General features: G+C 43.5%; 1 non-coding gene across 1 annotated transcript; it reads right to left on the minus strand.

The window, feature by feature from the left end:
- Positions 1–2,268: 2,268 nt before the first annotated feature.
- On the minus strand, positions 2,269–2,339 carry trnag-gcc (transfer RNA glycine (anticodon GCC)). The gene has a single exon. It is a non-coding gene; the product is annotated as a tRNA-Gly (tRNA).
- Between the last annotated feature and the right edge of the window lie 17,655 nt (positions 2,340–19,994).

The following is a 19,994-nucleotide window of genomic DNA, read 5'->3' on the forward strand; positions in this document are numbered from 1 at the left end:
ACACGGGGAGCCAGTATTCCAGGAGTCTGGTAATTTAAAGCCCCAGATCATCCTGGACTACAGCAAAGCCAAAGGAGCTGTGGACCACCTGGACCAGGTAAGCAACATATCAATTATTACCCAAGTTATTTACTTATGTACATGTTAAGTAAATACATTTGTATGTAGTATTATTATGTATTGTTGTGATTGTCTGATATAGCCATACTATTTATTCAATTGTATTCCATATTTACATATTATTGGAAGATTTCAGACTCTTTTTCATAATAAGAAGGTTGTGTGTAAATGTATTCAAACCATCTGAGCATTTCTTTTTCAGATGTGTGGTACATACTCGTGCCGGCGCAAGACACCGAGAGGGCCAATGTGCATTTTATATCACATGCTGGACATGTCTTAATGGCTTCAATGCTTTTGTACTCTTTGTGGCTGTCGATCCTGCATGGAACAGCCAGAAAACCTGGTCCTTCAAGAAGAAGGAAGAAGGAAAAGAAAAAGAAGAAGAGGAAGAAAAAGAAGGGCCAGGGCCATCTAAAAGCTGCAAGCAGTGCACTTTGTGCTTCCAGCGCAGACGTGTGTGGAGCCACTGTGCCAAATGTGGGGCCCATGTCTGCAAAATGCGTCATGATGTCATCTGCAGTGATTGCCTTAAAATGTTAAAAAATATTTCAAAAGAAGAAAAAAAAATGTTCAATGTCTAATTACGTCTGAAGTTATTTTAAAAACAATTTGATGCAGTGAAATTAAAAAATATTTATATATGACATTGTTATTGTACTTGTGATTTTTTTTTTAAAGTTTATGGGGGACAAGGTTCCCATTGATGATCTGATAGTGAGAGAACTTGATGCTCTCCTTCATATCTGCATCCTTGACTCTTGGTAATGGCAGGTATATGGTTTCACACAAAATATGTGATACAAATTAGATTCATTTTTAACAATGATAAAAAAACATAACACAACACATCCACACCATCTCACTGTATAATGCTAAGCTATTGTTTCCTTGACAGCTATTATGTAGAAGAAGTCGAGCAGTTCAGGATCGTTGACGAGGGAGAAACGTGCGATCTCATGGATGGAAAAATGTGCAGTGGATACAGATCATATGAGCCCCAGTGGCCTAATGGGTAAGGCACTGGCCTCCTAAGCCAGGGATTGTGGGTTCGAGTCTGGGGTTTACAGCAGAGTGTGCTGTGTCCACAGGTCAGTGGACCAAACCAACCTGTGTGAAAATGCATTTCAATGTTTTCCCTAAACTCCATGTGTCAGCAGCTCACTTTTCATGAGCACTATGCTGCACAGTGAACTGATATACACTCTAAAAACAATAAGCAGGCTCTACTCAACGTCTTTGGTGAAACATTTTTACACTTCAAAATATTAAGTAAACATGAAACTAATTATTTAAATATACTATACAGTTAACAACCAGAAAGTGTGTCTGGGCCATGTGCAGGACTAGTTGACGGCCCATCGTTAGAGATTGAATGTGAGTGAAGTCTGCTAGGAAGGGATGAAGGGACAGAGCTGTAAACAGGTGAGAGCTGATGCAGCATCACTTATTACCCGAGTTTCCCCACAGGGAAGCTGCTGTTTACAAGCTGTTTAAAGAGAGAAGCAAGAAAACAACAGCCAACAGAGTGAAGGAGCTCCATGCCATCTGATTCACATGAAATAGGCATATTTTATAAATGCTGTTGCCCAGAACATATACATTGGTTTGTGGTGAAACGGTACCCTAGCTTCTATATCGTATGCTCACTCAGCTGTAGTTCCTCCTCTCAGTTCCATTGCAGTGTATTACTTTGTCTGTCTCCTTCATATTTCATTTCCACTGTGTTTGGGGACTGCCAGGTGAATGCCTGTTTTTTCCATCTGCTGGTGTCGTATGTTACTAACAGTGTTGGGAAGAATACTTTAAACAGCTTGTAAACAGCAGCTTCCCTGAGGGGAAACTCAGCTAATAAATGATGCTGTAACCTCTGGGACTTGATCTGCTGGGTGGGAGTCCACTACATCATCCATCCATCCTCATCCATCCAGCTACACCCTCCCTCTAAAAAAGCAGGCTGGAGCGCTCTACCATTTGAGCTAATCCCCCTTGTATAAAGGGTCAATCGCAAGTCAATCAGGACTCACTGCTCTACATGAAGTGTACTAGTGAAGTATTGGAAGCATCACAAATCTGAGGGTCCAGCAACAGTATAGATGTGAAGGTGAATATATGTCCCCTCACATGTTCCTCGGTTAAAAGGGTCATTGCATTGGCCGGGAATCGAACCCGGGCCTCCCGCGTGGCAGGCGAGAATTCTACCACTGAACCACCAATGCTGTGAAAAGCTGACATCTAGTGGTGCCATCGCAGGTTGCAGCCTCCTCATTCCAAAATCAATCCCTCCTCCACATAAAGTCAAAAGTTATAAATTCACCTCATTACATGAGCGGTTGTGTGTAATGACGCGGCTCACCAGCAGAGGGTGTGTGACGGAGCAACAAGCAGGAAACTACAGGGGAGAAGAGACACAAGCATCCACAGATCAGAACAGACACACTCAGCTCTTCTCTCTAAGACCATGATGATACCGTCACATATCATCACTGCACATGTTTTTTGCTGCACGTCTGGAAATGAGAGGAGACAGAACATTATCATACATGTTGCATAAGTAAAGTCACATGACTTGCACGACTGTAAACAAAGGAAACCACAGAAAAAGTCAAAGGATTCAATCTAGGCCACCTGCATTGCTGCATTAATTTCAGATTGCAGCCTTTCTCCCAGTTTTTGTCTGATGTCAACAGGCATCAAGTAGAAGCAGACATATGAGCTATGTTAATGATGATAATATATGATGATAGATATATTAATGCTGAATCAATCTTGAACCCCTTTTTCTTTCAGATGACAAAGCCAAAGCAGATGCTGACGTGTCCTGTATGTGGTGGGATCTTCTGGTACGTGTCCAGGCACCTGATGAAGGCCCACCACATACTAAACCCACAGGAGCGCACCTTGCTCAATGGCCTGGCCACAGGCCACATAGCAATAGGCTGTGTGCAGTGTCCCGTGGCTGGCTGCACACAGCTGGTGAAAGATGTGAAAACACACCTTTCCAGGCAGCACACGGACAAGATTTCGCTGCATGAAGCCCTGATATACAGGCTGGTGAGGACAAAGGTGTTGGAGAAGGTACTGAGATGCTTGATTCTATTCTTAGTTGTTTTTTTTCATGCCTATTCTGCCATGCATAATACCCCCCCCCCCCCCCCCCCCCCCCCACACACACACACACACACACACACACACACACTTCCCCCGGGATAAATAAAGTTGGCCAGAGACAGGATTCCCTCACTGCTGGGTAATGCTAGACTCCACACACACAATCCCAGCTTCACATACTACACATACTTCATCAGTCTAATCGTATGAACTGAAAGTTAGCCTTACTAATGCATCTCTCTCTCTCTTCTTTTCACAGACAACGTGGAGAAGGCCGCACCCAAAGATCCGGTGACAAGATACCGGTTCTTTGAGTACATGGCCGCTTCCTGACCTGCATCTAAGGGCACAGGACCGGGGTCCTCACCCGTATGCGGGTCAGGGAGGTGGAAAGGGCAGTGGGGGATGATAGTACGGGCTACCTCGTCAGTGTAAGTTCAAGATGCCCGCAAAAGAATTTACCATGAGTTTAAAGCCTCAGAAAGAACTAATGGTCTGTCTTTGTGTGTCTGCTCTTCTTGCAGGTCCTGGACCACAAAACATGCCGTAAATTCGGCCAGGGCCAGGTTTTTCTGAAACCTGACGAAATTCAGTGGTTCAGGAGGCAGTGTCCTCCTTCATGTGTCATAACATTGATACACAGGAGCGTTTTTACGCCTTACACAAAAACCTCGGCCGGGCAAAGTCCCTCAGGGAGGTATTTGTGCGAACTAAAAGACAGAGATGACTCCCCATCCACCTCTGGACTGAAGAGGGCCAGGGAATCATCTCCTGAGGCAGAAGAGCGCCCAGCCACTTTATCTATTGTTATGCTGCTCAGGACCTTGTTTTCATGCTGCTGTAATGGAATGGAAGGAACGCTGACAACCAACATAGGTCATAGCAGCAGTCACCTGGTGCGGTCATGTATCAGCTGGGGTATGACGCAGTGGCTCCGTCAGTAACTATGGGCAGCGTGTACGCACCCAGACACACATCATTGGAAACCAGCTTTAATGAGAGGTGAGGGTTGCAAAAGTCCGAACAAGAGCCTGTTGACAGAAATCAAAACTCTAAAGGAGAAGGTTGCCATGTTAGAAAACAAACGAGACTTTCTGCAGAAAACCATGACCATGACATCCACTGGTAGGTCATCGGTTCTTTGAACTCAAACGTTTGAACTAGTGCCGTCACATGATTACAATTTTTTTTTTTTTTTTTTTCTCCCAAGTATTTTTTATTATTTTAAGATATCCTCGTACAATACAACAGGAAAGTACAACATAACCAACTTTTACATTTTAACACCCACCCCACCCACCCCCAAACATCCACGCCAGGGTGCAAAAAATAAAAATAAATAAATAAATAAATAAGTAAATAAATAAATAAAAATAATAAAAAAAAAAAAAAAAAATTAACTAAAGGCTCATTTATTGCAACCAAGACTATTACTGACTACTACACTTTGTACCACCTAATTACTGGGAAGGTAGCGTTGTTAGCTTTTCAAAATAAGACAGTAGAGGGCCCCAGGTTCTATAAAATTTTTGGGTGCTAGATCCTTTAAGGAAATGTTTTATCTTCTCCAGTTTTAGATACATCATTGTATCTGAAAGCCATACAGATGCCTTTGGAGGATTCACTGCTTTCCATTCCATAAGTATTCTCCTTCGTGCTATAAGAGTTGAAAAAGCAATCACATTCTCTCTACTGCTGGAGACTGCAGCTCCTTTACTTTGAATGCCAAATATGGCTGTTATAGGGTCGGTTGTAAATCCAAGCCGAAAGCCTCATTCAAAATTTCAAAAATTGATGCCCAGAAATCCTTCAGCTTAGGACATGCCCAGAACATGTGCGTTAGGTCTCCTTTGGCCATCCTACAGCGGTCGCATGTGTCATCCATATTGGAGTATATTTTGGCCAGTCTCACCTTACTATAGTGTATACGATGAATGATTTTAAACTGAATTAAATTTAAGCGTGCACAGGAGGAAATTCTATTCACCCAACTCAGGGCCTTATTCCAGACAGCTTCAGAGATATCGGTACCGAGTTCCTCTTCCCACTTTGCTTTAATAGTATCCATTAGTGATTCTTTGGACGACATAATTAACTTATATATAATAGAAATCTGGCCTCTAGGGGCATAAGGGGTTTTGAGTATATCAACCAAAAGTGAGTGTTCAGGTAGTTGAGGGAATGATGAAATATGGGTTTGAAGAAAATCACGAATCTGAAGGTACCTGAAGAAGCTAGATTTAGAAATTGAAAACGTGCTGGAAAAGTCAATGAAGGTAGGGAAGACATTGTCTATAAAAAGGTCTTTACATGTAATTAGTCCTTTATATGTCCACTGTCTAAAGGAGACATCTAGTTGTGCAGGGGGGAAAAGGTGATTATTACAGATTGGACTATATATGGACAAGTCTGTTAACTTAAATGTTTGCCTGAATTGTACCCAGATCCTCAGTGTGGAGCTCACCACTGGGCTGGAAGAAAAACGTGAGGGGGAGAGGGGAAGTTTAGAGGTAATTAGTGCCGCCAGAGATGATTGTGTACAGGTCCTCGCTTCTGCACTACACCAGTCTGCTTCAGGAGTTTGGAACCAATACACAATTTTTTGCAAATTTGCTGCCCAATAATAACTCATTAGGTTCGGAAGTGCTAGGCCACCCTCCTTTCTTTGTCTCTCTAGAAATGCTCTACGCAGTCTGGGTATTTTATTTCCCCACAGAAAATGTGAAAATTGTTCGTCTATCAAACGGAAGAATGATTTTGGGAGAAAAACTAGTAGACATTGAAATAAATACAAAAATCTGGGGGCCACGTTAATTTTTATACAATTCACTCGCCCAGCTAAAGTTAAGTGCAGAGTTTTCCAGTGCTGGAGATCTAATTTCAATTTATCAAGTACAGGAGTAAAGTTGGCTGCAACTAGCTCAGAGAAAGAGGGGGTCACCCTCACACCTAAATACTTAAATCCTGCTTTGGATATGCAAAAGGGCAGGTCCGCATCCCCCAGTTTCGACGCCTCATCATTTATTGGAAAGCAAGTACTCTTGGAGTAATTGATTTTATACCCAGAAAAGCTACTAAAGTTATTCAAAATGTTCAAAATTACCGGAGTGCATATCAGGGGGTCTGTAATGTAAATTAAAAGGTCGTCGGCATATAAAGAAACTTTAAATTCCCTGCCCATCCTGTGGATCCCATGTATGGATTGTGCGGTTCTAAGCTTTATTGCCAGGGGTTCTATTGCTATTATAAATAACAATGGGCTAAGGGGACATCCTTGACGCGTTCCTCTAGATAAAGAGAAATATTCTGAGCGTAGCTTATTTGTGATTACCACAGCTTTTGGGGAAGAATACAGTAAGTGAATCCATGAAATAAAATTTGGACCGAACCCAAACTTGTGTAAGACTGAGAATAAATATCCCCATTCGACTCTATCAAATGCTTTCTCTGCGTCCAGGGACACCACCACTTCCGGCATGTCCCTGGACACCGGAGAGTGCACCACATTTAAAAGCCTCCGAATGTTGGTGAAGGAGTGACGGCCTTTGACGAAGCCTGTTTGGTCCTCTGAAATTATATCAGATATTACACTGTTTATTCTAGTAGCCAAAACTTTGGAAAGAATCTTTACATCTACATTCAGCAATGATATAGGCCTATAAGAGGCACAATGCTCTGCATCTTTGCCTGGCTTTAATAACACTGTAATGAGGGCTTCAGTGAGACTTTGTGGCAGGCATGACTGTTCAAAAGAATTATTAAACATATTTAGAATCAAAGGAGTCAATTGTGAAGCAAACTTTTTATAAAATTCTACAGGATACCCATCAGGCCCAGGGGTTTTCCCACTCTGCATGTCTTTAATTGCCTTCTCTATTTCCTGTATGTCAAGGGGTTTTTCCAAACCCTCGCGACCATCTTGTGTCAAGGACGGAGTGTCTAGATTCTCCAGAAAGTCTGTCATTTGAGAAGTATCTTGGGGGAGCTCTGATGTATATAGCTTTGAATAAAAATTTGTAAATACATTATTAATGTCTTGTGGATCTATTGTCAGGTCCTGATTAGTTGTTCTAATAGATGGGATTAACCTGGATGCGGTCCTGCTCTTCAGCTGGTGGGCGAGAAGGCGACCCGCCTTCTCCCCATTTTCGTAAAAGTATGCACGCGATCGCAGCAGGTTTTGCTCTACCTTCTCTGTAGATAATAAGTCATATTGCGCCTTTAAATTCAATTTCTGTTTGTATAATTCAGGAGTTGGGGTATTCGCATACTGCTGATCAGTTTTTAATATAGAGTCAATTAACATTTCCTGAGTTTGTTTCCGTATTTTATTTCGTGATGCTACGAATGATATTATATATCCTCTGAGAACAACCTTCAAGGTTTCCCACAGTGTAGATGGGGAGACAGAATCTGACTGATTAGTTAAAAGAAAATCATCTATTGCTTTTGATATATATTGACAAAAGGTTACATCTAAAAGTAGCGCTGGGTCTAATCTCCAATTTGGTTTGGTAGAATACTTGAATGTGATGTTAATATCAAGAGTAAGGGGTGCATGGTCAGACTCTACTATTGCAGAATATTCTATAGTTTTTACAGCTGGAAGGAGACGCTTGTCAATGAAAAAATAATCTATTCTGGAATAAGTCTGATGTACATGAGAAAAGCAGGAAAACTCTTTTTTACTTGGATTCAAAAATCTCCATGGATCAACACCACCTATATGGTTCATTACACTGGAAAGTGCTCTAGACATCCTTGAAGTTTGTATAATTTTAGGATTGGAACGATCTAGGGCTGTATCTATTACACAGTTCATATCTCCTCCAAATATTAAGTGGTGCATGTTTAGGTCTGGTAGCAGTGTCAGAATTTTTTTGAAAAAATCTGGGTCATCCCAATTGGGGGCGTACACATTAACTAATACAACAGGGGTATGGAAAAGGCGGCCTGATACAATAATGTAGCGCCCCTGGGGATCTGAAAGAATTTCCGCAGCTGTGAATAAGACTTTCTTATGGATTAGTATTGCCGTTCCTCTTGTTCTGCAATTAAAATTTGAGTGGTACACCTGACCTACCCAAGCTTTTCTTAACAAAGTATGGTCTTGAACACGTAGATGCGTTTCTTGCAGAAACACAATTTCAGAACGCAGCCTTTTCAAATGAGTAAATATTCTAGCTCTCTTTACAGGGCCATTCATTCCTCTAACATTCCAACTAATAAAATGTACAGCAGAATCTCCTGCCATATTTTTACTCTCTATGTTAATCTAGTGGTTGTAATGTGATGGACTGTTTGTGAGCAGTAACGTTTGCAATAGTATGTTGTGGCCATAAAAAAAACAAACAAACAAACAAACAAACAAACAAAAAAACAAAAAAAAAAAAACACACACGAAAGGAAAAAGAAAAGGAAAGAGCCCCGGCGTCATCCCCTTATCTACCATACAGAACATCAACAACATTATGCTTAGGTCGTCCTCAGAACACTGGCCAACCGCAGCTCTACTGTACAATAACTTCCAGTAGTCCGTTCCCATATCCATCCCCCACTTTGCTCCCACTTTATGCAAAACGGGCTAACAAAAATCGGCAAGTCTCTGCCTCTAGGAAAAAGAAACTAATTTACTCATTCCATGGCATAACTAATGTGACATATTGAACTGTATATGCAATAACATGCATGTAGCAGGCTAGTCTGGGGGAAAAAAAAGGAAATGTACATAGTACATCCATATATACACAATAAAATAACTTAAATACAACCACCTCACATAGCCCACACACGCATTTCAGACGGTGCAACTCACGAACTCTTGAACCAGTCCAGCATACTCAAAGTGTTTATCACAAGGCACAGCCTCATCCTAGTTATTCTGGTCTCCATGTCTCTCCAGAGTAGGTTGGTGTGTAGCAACTCGTTGATCATAAAACTCCTGGGCTTCCTCGGGTGAAGAAAAGACGAACGTCTGCTTGTCGTATTCCACTCGAAGACGTGCTGGGTGCATTAACGTGAAACGCACATTTTTCTGGTACAGGAGTTGTTTGACATCCTTAAACGCAGCACGTTTTTTTGCCAGGGCTGCGGTCATATCCGGGTAGATCCGCAGCTTAGTTCCATTAAAGATTACATCATGTGTTCGGGCCCATCTTAATGCCAGTTCCTTTTCCTGGAACTTGTGAAAACAAACCACAAAAGGCCGAGGTGGTTGTCCTTTTGCAGGCTTATAGCCGAGAGAGCGATGTGCTCGTTCCAGCTCAGGTGGTTTGTCAAAAACGTCCGGCATCAACTCCTTTAGCATAGCGGACACAAACTTCACTGTAGACTGGCCCTTCTCGCTGTCTTCTGGGACGTTAATTATCCTAAGATTAGCCCGTCTAGAGCGGTTTTCCAAGTCTTCCAGGCGGTCAAACAGAGCCGTGTTTTGTTCTTCAAGACGCTTTATCTTCTTTTCTGCTATGTGCAGCGCAGCAAAGTTGTCCCCAGCTAAGGCCTCCGTAGCGCTTAGCCTTGTCTGGAAGCCGGTTACCACCTCTGTTAATGCGTTCACGGATGCTTGAAGAGGGCCCATTGACTCTTGGATTAGAGTGGATATGTCCTCTGTCAGTGAGGTTCGTTGCTTTCCCAACTCGCCGATTAGTTGACTCATGGAAACTCCATCAGAGTTTGTATCAGCACCAGAAGCATTGCTAGCCATGGCGGCTAGTTTCCCAGCAACAGTTTTGGGCGTAGCCGCTGTAGATCTGTGTTTGCTCATACCTCCGGTAGGTACCTTCAATATTCTCGATTTGAAAGCAGTTCTGTCAACACGAGTTAACTGTTAACGGATGAAAATTGCCGTAGTAATGACTTTAGAGGCTAAGTTGAAAAGTTATGCAGGGAGCTCTACTTTCTTGCGACCTATCCCCTCATGGGATAGTCCTCACATGATTACAATTTTAATCACATTAATCACTGTTGCTGTATATTTATTGTGATTAACCTATACTCATTGGATGAACTCAATTAAATTGAGTTTTTCCATCCAATAAATACTGGTAGCCCTGACTCAAAACAGGTACGTTAATGCAATATAATGTATTTGAATTGGACCAACATGATTTTTTCATGTTGGTCCAACTCAACCTAAACATATCTATTAAATATATTTGATTGAGTTAGTTCATCTTATTTGTGTCAAATAGAGCTAAAATAAAGTACATTCGTTTATTAGTAATTAAATTATTATTTGTTTGTCCAACCTAAAGATATAATACAATTATTATTATGAAATTACCTTTAAATGAACCTACCACCCCTTAAGAAAAACATGACACCTGGTTGAGGTCCTTTTATTTAAATGCAGCAGAAATAGAAACAGTAAGGTGCATAACATTCCTCCAGGACATAAACCTTTGCATTTCAATATACCAAATTAAGTTGGATGAAACCCCCACATCCCTGGGCTCCTGTCTTCAGAACGTGTAAGCTGCCCTCCTATAGGGTTGAAAAACACAAACACACAACACTCATGTTGATCCTGAGCATCACATAAACATGTGAATCTTTCATTATTGAAGTTCCTCCTTTGTTCTGGGAAACTTACAAAAGCTTCTTTGAGAAGTGGTTCAGCTGGGCCATGAACTTCAATGCAGCGGCTTTGTGGTGAACCGCAAGAAGTCATCATTCACCTGGAAAACAGTAGTAGTACAAACAGTATTGTTAGTTGTAGTTACTCTCACACAGACTTAAATAGCTATAAAGAAATGTGAGTTTTCATTTTACATTCATTAATTACCATGGACAAATAAAAATGTGATTTAGTAGTAGCATAATCCATGTATTAAAGTACATCTGCATGTAGGCGGTGTATGGTGTATGATAAGCTGCAGATGCAAAGTACCTGGTTCCAAACTGCACTCTGCACACATCCACATACAGCATCGTGTAAAATAAAAGAAGTCAGAAAAGAGTCAGATCACATTGACCAAATAACAAGATGCTGTAATTGATTACCAAGTATATAATTAGCTACAGTCATTAAGAGCATAAGATGAGATTATATATTAGAGGTATGCATGTAATAAATATGTTAAAGGTGTTATGCTGCAGCAGCCACTCCCAAATTTCACAATGAAATTTCAAATCTGAAAATCCTCTGAGGTCCACCCAAAACTTTAATCTGAAATCTCAACTCGTTTTAATCAAATATCATTTAATAGGTATTTTTTAGGTTGAGTTGGACCAACATGGAAAAATCATGTTGGTCCAACTCAAATACATCACATTGAGTTGGGGCTACCCATATTTATTGGATGGAAAAGTCTCCCACAATTTAACTGAGTTCTTTTTTATTTTATTTTTATCTATAGCGCCAGATCACAACAGAAGTCATTTAATGGTCCCTTACTATAGAACACATTTATACCTTTTCCTTTTACTAAACAAAGTCATTTCAGCACGTTCATGTACGGCGCAGTTCCAGCCCGATGCGCAGGGGAGCAGGCACCCACCAGCAGACAAAAAATATATAAAAATAAAATATATCGCGACAATATGCCGACTGCTTCACTTCAATAAATCACGACTGTATTGTTTCACATTAACTACACTTAAGCACTGGCTGTACCCCTGCGTACAAGTGCTGCTTAGGCTAACACAGAGCGTTAGCTCTGGGCTAACGTTAGCCTGTCAGCTACACTACAAAAGTAAAGCAAAGCACTTTTGGATTGCGTTAGCTAGCGGCGAGCTGCGCTCTCAGTGTGTTAAGGATGAATTCAACGTGCCTGTGTAGAAAACTCCAAGTACTAACCGTGTTTACCACTTACCTCTGACAGCTATATGACGGGACCATAGACGTTAGCTACAACGAATGCTAACTAATCTTAGCTGCTTGTAGCCTGTCTACCCCAATGTGAACAATGACTGACATTTCTTCTTAAACCCAAGGTCCATTTATCTTAAGGCATGCACATTGTTTCACATAAAGATAATAAACTTATTGAATAGAAGACAGAAAACTTACCAACAGTAGTTTAGTAGTAGTAGCAGAGGCAGATGACGGGTAGGACAGAGGCTGATCTCCTGATCTCCTTATTCAGTAGTGAGTTGACATTCCTTATTATTGCCGAGGGGATCGCTGGCTTAAAATGTCTACGTGCAGCCTCTACTTTCACTCCTGCCTTACAGCCCCTGTACTTCTTCCTCAGCTCTCCCTGGACCTTGTGCTGCATTCTGACTTTAGTCCTGTTGTGACCTAATCTGGTCACCCCGGATTCCCAGACTCCGTCCCCGATGCACAGAACATTGAATGAAAACCAGTACTGATCAGTTTCAGTTTCGCCTTTATAAAGGGAGAATGCACAGCTCAATACAGACCCCTCGATCTGCTCCTGCAGCTGACCATTTGCATTCTGTCTGTCCCATGCATTAGGCTCGTTTTATTAATCTCACAACAAGGTGTGGTTACATTTACATAGAAAGGCATAAAAGGTAATGTTTTTCAGTGAAACATGCATATTCAATAATCACAAGGTGGAGGGCGTATACGAAACTAAAAGACATTGAAGTTCTCCCACTCACATCAAAGATGTGAGTGTGTGTGTGTATTCTCACAGGTCCTCCTGTTACGGCCTTGAGTATATCTTATCTCTTTGGCAAGCTTGTGTTTTCATCTTTGGGTCAACTAAGGGGTTTGCAGTTCGAATTTCTAAACTAACCATTAAACATCAGAATGCTTTATGACCTCAGCCAGAGGTCTCGATCTATGCACAACCATACACATTTACCATATGTGCAAACAAACATATATTTTGACCATATATTTCCACAATTCCCCCTTTTGGACTCTACTAAGAGTCCAACACAATATAAGGAAAAAGAAACAATAAACGGTCACATCAGCAAATAGGAAAACACTGTGTGTAATCAAACAAAACTATGGGTAAAAGTGACATCTATATGTAACAACACTGTGAGTAAATGTCCAAACACCCGGTGTGTGCGTATGTGTGTCAAAACCATAAATGAAGGTGCAAAAAAAGAAAAACTCTGTGAAAAATGTAGTGTATTAAAAAAAACATATCATGTGTGTGCATAAAACGAAACGTGATGGCAAAGTTTAAATCCCTGCATCGAAAATCAGATCGTCCTCCAAGTCCTCCAAGTTCTCTGCTAACAATGGGAACATATAAGAATAATATAAGTAACAAGTAGAACAGTATAAAGATTAATATAAAAATGAATATGTAGTATTACACCTCTGTCCAGGGAACTCGCAGTGTAACCAATAGATCAAAAAAATTATGAACAACCCTAATATGGTTATCCTAACAAGAAAACAAATACATGTTATACATCATAGTATGTGGGGGTATTTTAATCGGTCGGTCTTTCACCGTTCCCGCCCCCAGATACTCCTAACAGCTCAAATATAATGAAAATTATCCTACAGTAAGAATGTTCAAAAGTGTGTCATTCAGCCGTCCACGGGTGGGTCTCTGTCCGTCTGCCTCGTCCATCCAGCCCCCGTCAGGTTCTCTGGTCCTCTCGTCCTGATGTGTCTTCTTTCTTCGGATCCCTGGGGTTAGACTACCCGGGATCCTTGATCTCTGTCAGGGGATTATTCTGCCCCTTTTGTGACAGGATCTGTGTCTGAATCAGCCGATTCAGACTTCTGTGCCCTCAGATCAGTTTGGACGTCCTGTAGAGAGCGTTGAGGCTCCTCTGCGCCTGCGCACTGGCTCCAGTGGAACCAGGTGTCCCCCTTTCCTCTCAGCCAAACCGCGTGAGAGGTGCGTTCCGTCACTTGGTAGGGACCTGTCCACCTTGGTTCCGACCACTTCCGTTTATCACCTTCAGGAGGAGCCACTCGGCTGTGTGTGGCTCCTTCTGGACTCACCATCTCTCCTTTCTCCTGTAATACAAATTCTAACACCAAAGCTTCAAATTCATTATATTATGGTTTATATTAATACCATACTGCATGCTTCTTCAGTCTCAGCCGGCCAGCTGGTCCAGGAAACTGTCGACCTGTAAGAAGCTCATAGGGTGTGGATTATATGGCGTTATTACCAGAACATCAATACAATAGATAATACTTGAACCCATATAAATTTGGTCTGTGCACAGATTTTAGCCAATTTTTGTTTTAGGTTTGATTCATCCTTTCCACCTTTCCTTGAGACTGTGAATGATAAACAGTACCAAAAGCATGCTTCTTTTTTTTTTTTTTTTTCGGAAAACCATGTCTAGGGATGTAGGTGTTAATCAGAAATTTAATGACTGTTTTACTGTCCTCTCTTTTTGCAGGACAGGCTTCTGGCCATCCTGAGTATGCATCAACACACATCAAAATGTATCTGTATCCTCTCACAGAGTCAACCATGTCAGTGTAGTCAATGATTATTTCTCTACCTGTCTTGGTCTCTAGAGGATATTTTCCAATTTCTGGTTTGATAGTCGGTCTGGGGTTGTATTTACAACATTGGTCACATGTTCTGATCAAATACTGAGCCATGTCTTTCATGTAGGGGTGCCACCAGTGCTCAAGATTTTTCATCATCTGTGCCACTCCCACATGGCCTACCCCATGCGCTTCCTCCATGGCAGTCTGTCTCAGTCCAGGTGGCAGTATGGGGCGTCCGTCAGGCCCTCTCCATACTCCTCCTGTGTCAGTCGCCCCTCTAGCTTTCCACAGTGTTTTTTCCTGTGGAGAGGCTTTGTTTTGCAATTGCATCAAATCAGTCCAATCAACAGGGGGAGGCAAGTCTGTTTCTGAACACATAAAAATCATTCGCTCAACAGCCTGCTGCCTGTTTTGCTGCCTGATCTGCTGCATTGTTTCCTCTTGTGACCCTGTCAGTTCCTGCTCCATGACCTTTGCACTTAATCACAGCCACTTTGCTAGGCAACAACAGAGCTTCAGCAAGCTCTCTCATTTCAGCCTCATGCCGTATAGGTTTGTTAGTTGCAGTGAGAAACCCTGCTCTCAGCCATTGCCCTAATTCCACATGCACTGCTCCTGCCGCATATGCTGAGTCAGTAAAAACATTGATGTCCTGTCCTTGACCTATCTTTAGTGCCTCAATCACTGCCCTCACCTCGGCTCTCTGCGCTGACTGCTGTCCCTCTAATCTTTCTGCTTTCAGTGTTCTCATTTCTTCCCCTGTGTCTTCAACAACTGCGTATGCTGCTCTGAGTCCTTCTGTGTCATGTCTAAAACAGCACCCATCTGTGAACAGATTTCTGGCCTGTGAAAGAGGTGTGGCCTGTAAATCCATTCTGACTTTTTCTTCTCTAATCACCCTCTCTGTGCATGTGTGTGGCTCTCCTGTTCCTATCTGGTCTGCCATGTTGATGCCCTCATGTGTGAAGGTGATGTTTGGTGCTTCTAAAATCTTGCTCAACCTCCTCTGTCTCAATGAGGTGAGTGTGAATGTCTCTGAGTTCACGTATGCCACTACACTATGTGTTGTCAGTACATACAGCTGGTGTCCCATGACCATGTGTGCGGTTTTTTGAATTAGCTTAGCTATTCCTGCTGCGTGTTGTGTGCACTGAGGGTGTCTTTTCTCCATGTTGTCCAGGGGAGCACCGATGTACATCAGTATTACTCTCTCTCCCCCTTTTCTCTGGAACAGGATGCCATTGATGCAGGCATCCGTTCCAGAGACATCCAAATAGAAAGGTAAAGTGTAGTCAGGTGTGGCTAGTTCTGCTGCAGTGGCCAAAGATTGTTCAAGAGTAATGAATGCTTGTTCCGCGGCCTGCGTCCAATTTAGGCGAGCTGACACATTACGCATGCCATGTTCTTTGACAAGGTCTCTGAGAGGTTGTGTGAGGCCAGTGTAGTTCGCAACAAAGTTTCTACTGTAGCCAGTCAGACCGAGAAATGAGAGCATGTCCTTCACTTTATCAGGACGCGGATGATGCAAAATGGTAGATTTGTGTGAAGGCGATATGCTGACTCCCTTTTGTGAAACAATGCGTCCTAAGAAAGCAACTTGTTTCCTGACTAATTGGAGTTTAGATTTGCTGACCTTAAAACCAGCTGTGGCCAGATGTTGCAAAACAGCCTGCGTGGCATGCAGGCAGATTGCTGCCGTTGGAGCTGCGATAAGAAGGTCATCAACGTACTGAATGAGTGTAGTGTTTTCTGGGAGGGTGCAGTGACTGAGTATCTGTTTCAAAACCTGATTAAAAATACCGGGGGAGAGCGCAAAACCTTGAGGTAGCCTGGTGTAGCGATACTGCATTCCCTGATATGTGAATGAGAAAATGTCTCTGCATTCAGGTGCCAGAGGGAGACAAAAGAAAGCATTAGCTAAATCTATGCAGGTGAACCAGCTCTGTGAAGGATCCAGTTGGGCCAATGCCACGTATGGATTCGGAACTGGTACCGTGGGGGTTGACAGTGCAGCGTTAATGTCCCTCAGATCATGTGCCATGCGATATTTACCTGTCCCTTTCTTTTCTACAGGTAGGATGGGAGTATTCCAATCTGAGTGAGAGAGTTCCAGCACGCCATTTTCAAAGAGTCCATGAATAGTATCTGCAATGCCAGCTCCGGCTGCTGGCTTGTGTGGATACTGTGGTATCCATAAAGGGCCTGGTGTGTTAATCTGAAACGTCACAGGTTCACAGTCCACCAGACCCACATCAGTGGGACCGTCTGCCCATAAATGTGGTGGCAAGCTGTCAATCACAGCCTGTGCCAGAGGATGATCAGTTTTCTCTCTACCATGATGTCTAGCAAGCAGTTCATGTGCCAGAGTGACAGTGTTCATAGTTGAAACAGTTATTTTGTATGCTTTAGCAGATGGAGAATACATGATTTGAGGTAAAGGTGTGGGTTGCCAGTCTGATTGCCCCATGGCACGTTTAACCATGCCACCCAGTTCTTTGGCCTGGTGGTTTGGATGTACAGCTAATGAGACGTGGGGATGCCCTTCGTCACTCATCATGTACCAAGACATTTGTTCTGGAGTGAGGTCCACACCGGCTGCCACGCCCTCAGGTGCCACAAAAATGTCTCGGACTGTAATAGACCAGTCCTGTCCCTCTAGGGAGTGCGCAAACTTCTCATGGTACCAATCAGTTTGCTGCCTGTCATAAAATAGAGTCACATGAGGGGGGTCAGGGGGAGAAACATATGGTTCGACCTGCGCTATCCAGGGCTTCCACTGCAGGTAGGCAGAAAGGATTCCTGGGTTCTGGGGAGTTTCAGGATGTAACATGCCCCAGTAGATGTCAGCACATGGGTCAGTCACAGGTCTCATCAGATATTGTCCGCCTGTGTCTGCAACATTACAGTGGAACATGGTGCCGTCCGGCAGTGTCACTGTCAGCCCGTCTGGGCCGCACAAAATAGATGCTCCAAACTTAATCAGCAAGTCTCTCCCCAGTATATTCAGAGGCAGAAGAGGTGAGTGTACAAAACAGTGTGAAACAGTCTGATGTCCCAACTGAGCAGTCATGGGAGTGGTTATAGGCAGAGTCTGTTTATCCCCAGAGAAGCCCATCACAGTGATAGAGTTGCTGGACAATTCCATAGAAGATGAGTGAAACAATGTAGAACAGGTGGCGCCAGTATCCACCAGAAAAGGCAGTGTCTCATCCTCTACTTGCATAGATAACATCGGATCTGCCGTAACGATGTAATCTGAGCTGCTCTGTGGGGTGTGTCATTGTTGTGAGAAGTCACAATCCCACTGTTCCCAGCCGGAAACAGGAAACTGTCCAGTGAATGTAGGTCCTGGGGGGCGGGCGGAAGCCCTCCGTGGACCAGACGCTGCACGTCCTCGGGCATACTGTCCCTGTCATACTGTCCCTGTCAGCCCTGGACAGTCTTTGGCCCAGTGTCCCAACTCCTCACAGTAATAGCAGCGGTCACGACTTGGGTCTCCCCTCGGCTGTCCCCTAAGTGTTCCACCCCTTCCGCGCCTGCCTCTCCATCTGCCCCTCCCTGATCCGTACCCCCTGTAGGACCCCGTAGCCTGCTGATAATCAGGAGAATAAGGTGGTGGAGGCACCCAAGGTGTGACAGGAGGTGCGTCAGAGCTTTCAGTGACAACCATGACTTTATTATTTTTATCTTTCTTTTTTTTCATTGGCCTTCTGTCTGGCCTCAGTCAATTGCATTTTCAATAATTGTGTCTGCAAATCCTGGACATCCTTACTGTCAGCTTGTGCTGCGTCTTGGGCACGTGCCAAATGATGTACTAGATGTCTCTCCCACACACTGGAATCACACCCTGCCATGTCTGGGTTATTATCCATGGCAGTTTTTACGGTCTCAGGAACCCCGTTTAGGACGGCGGTCCTGTACCACACCCTCTGAATGCCTGGGTTACCAGGGTGGCACCCGGTGTGTTTGATCCATGTGTCTTTGCTTTGATTAAGATATTCTCTTGGACTCTGTTTGGGGTCCCATTTCAAAGTGGGAACGGCGGCTCCAGCAGGCAGAGGATATTTATTTCTTAGTGCTCTGCCAATTCAGTGCTGACCTGAGTGAAAGGTGTGTCATCTCTCTGTCTAGTAGTGACGGCGTCCTCCTCTATGTCCCTCACTTCTGAAGCTGTAAGACACCTAGAAATAACGGCCCGAAAATCACCTAGAGCGAGTCTGTGGCCTGCTGTCAGACTGTCAAGTTGACTCAGCCACATTGCTCCACCTTCGGCCACTGGAGGTAATTTATCCACTAGTGCCTGTACATCACCTAGTGGGAATGGACGATATTTGATCTGGTGTTCAGTTTGAATCAGTGGTAACTGATGGTTGAGTGTCTGTGTATTATCATGTCCTTGAGATCTAGTTGTCATGTGGTGTGTTTTGCTTCTGTGTGCTAAGTGTTCAGCTTCATGTGTTTTCAACCACTCCTCAGTAGCCTTGGCCTGTCTCTGTAATAGATCAAACATGTCTCCCTGCTCCGCGGACCAAACACCCTCGACCTGCATCTGAACTCCAGCTGTCCTCCCTTCCTGTGATCCGTCTTTCCACACGCCTCCCACCTGAAGTGTAGCGTCTCCAAATTGGGAGTTAGCGTGTGCGTATGTGTGTGGTGTTAAGTCCTGAGCTATAGCAGCCCGCAACTCCTTTAATTCTTCCTGCAACTGTTGCACCTTGTCTATTTCTCCCTGCTTTGTGTTCACAATGTCTGGTGTCTGTATTCTGTGTGACAGCGGGGCTTCAGCTGCAACACGTAGTGCTCTGTCGCAGCTCGGTTCTCTGTCCTTTCGCAGCTGGAAAGGTGAAAGGTCAGGGGCCTCTGGAGGCCCTTCACGGGTGCTAACTCCCGAGGGTAAAGCAGACACACTACTCACTTGGGACGTGTGAGAGCTGTCATCAGACCACGCCTCAGGGGAATCAGGCATGTCTGTTATGGCCAGTGTGCCTTGAGTTATTTGTAAAACTGGATATAATCCAGCAGATGAGTGAGAGGATGGTGGTGCAGTAGGAGGGGGTGGTGTATACGGTGGGGGATCCTTATGTTTTTCTGCTTTGGCATCCTGTGTTTTGGGCTTCTCAGTCATGAGGTGAGTTACACCCTGACCTATCAAAGCCCATCGCGCCCACTGAGCTCTCTTCTCCTCTGCTTTTTCCTGCTCCCTCTTAAATCTCCCTTTCTTAGACCAACCACACTGCTCTGCACTCTTCCTGGCCTTCTCCCTCTCTGCCTTCGCTTCACCCTCCTTTCTCCAAAACTCCTTCTGTAAACAACCTCTATCTTTCATGCCACGGCCTATTTCTCCCAACAAATTAATGACTGCCTCCCTCAT

This window comes from Parambassis ranga, unplaced genomic scaffold (assembly GCF_900634625.1).
Source record: "Parambassis ranga unplaced genomic scaffold, fParRan2.1 scaffold_24_arrow_ctg1, whole genome shotgun sequence".
Lineage (NCBI taxonomy): Eukaryota > Metazoa > Chordata > Actinopteri > Ambassidae > Parambassis > Parambassis ranga.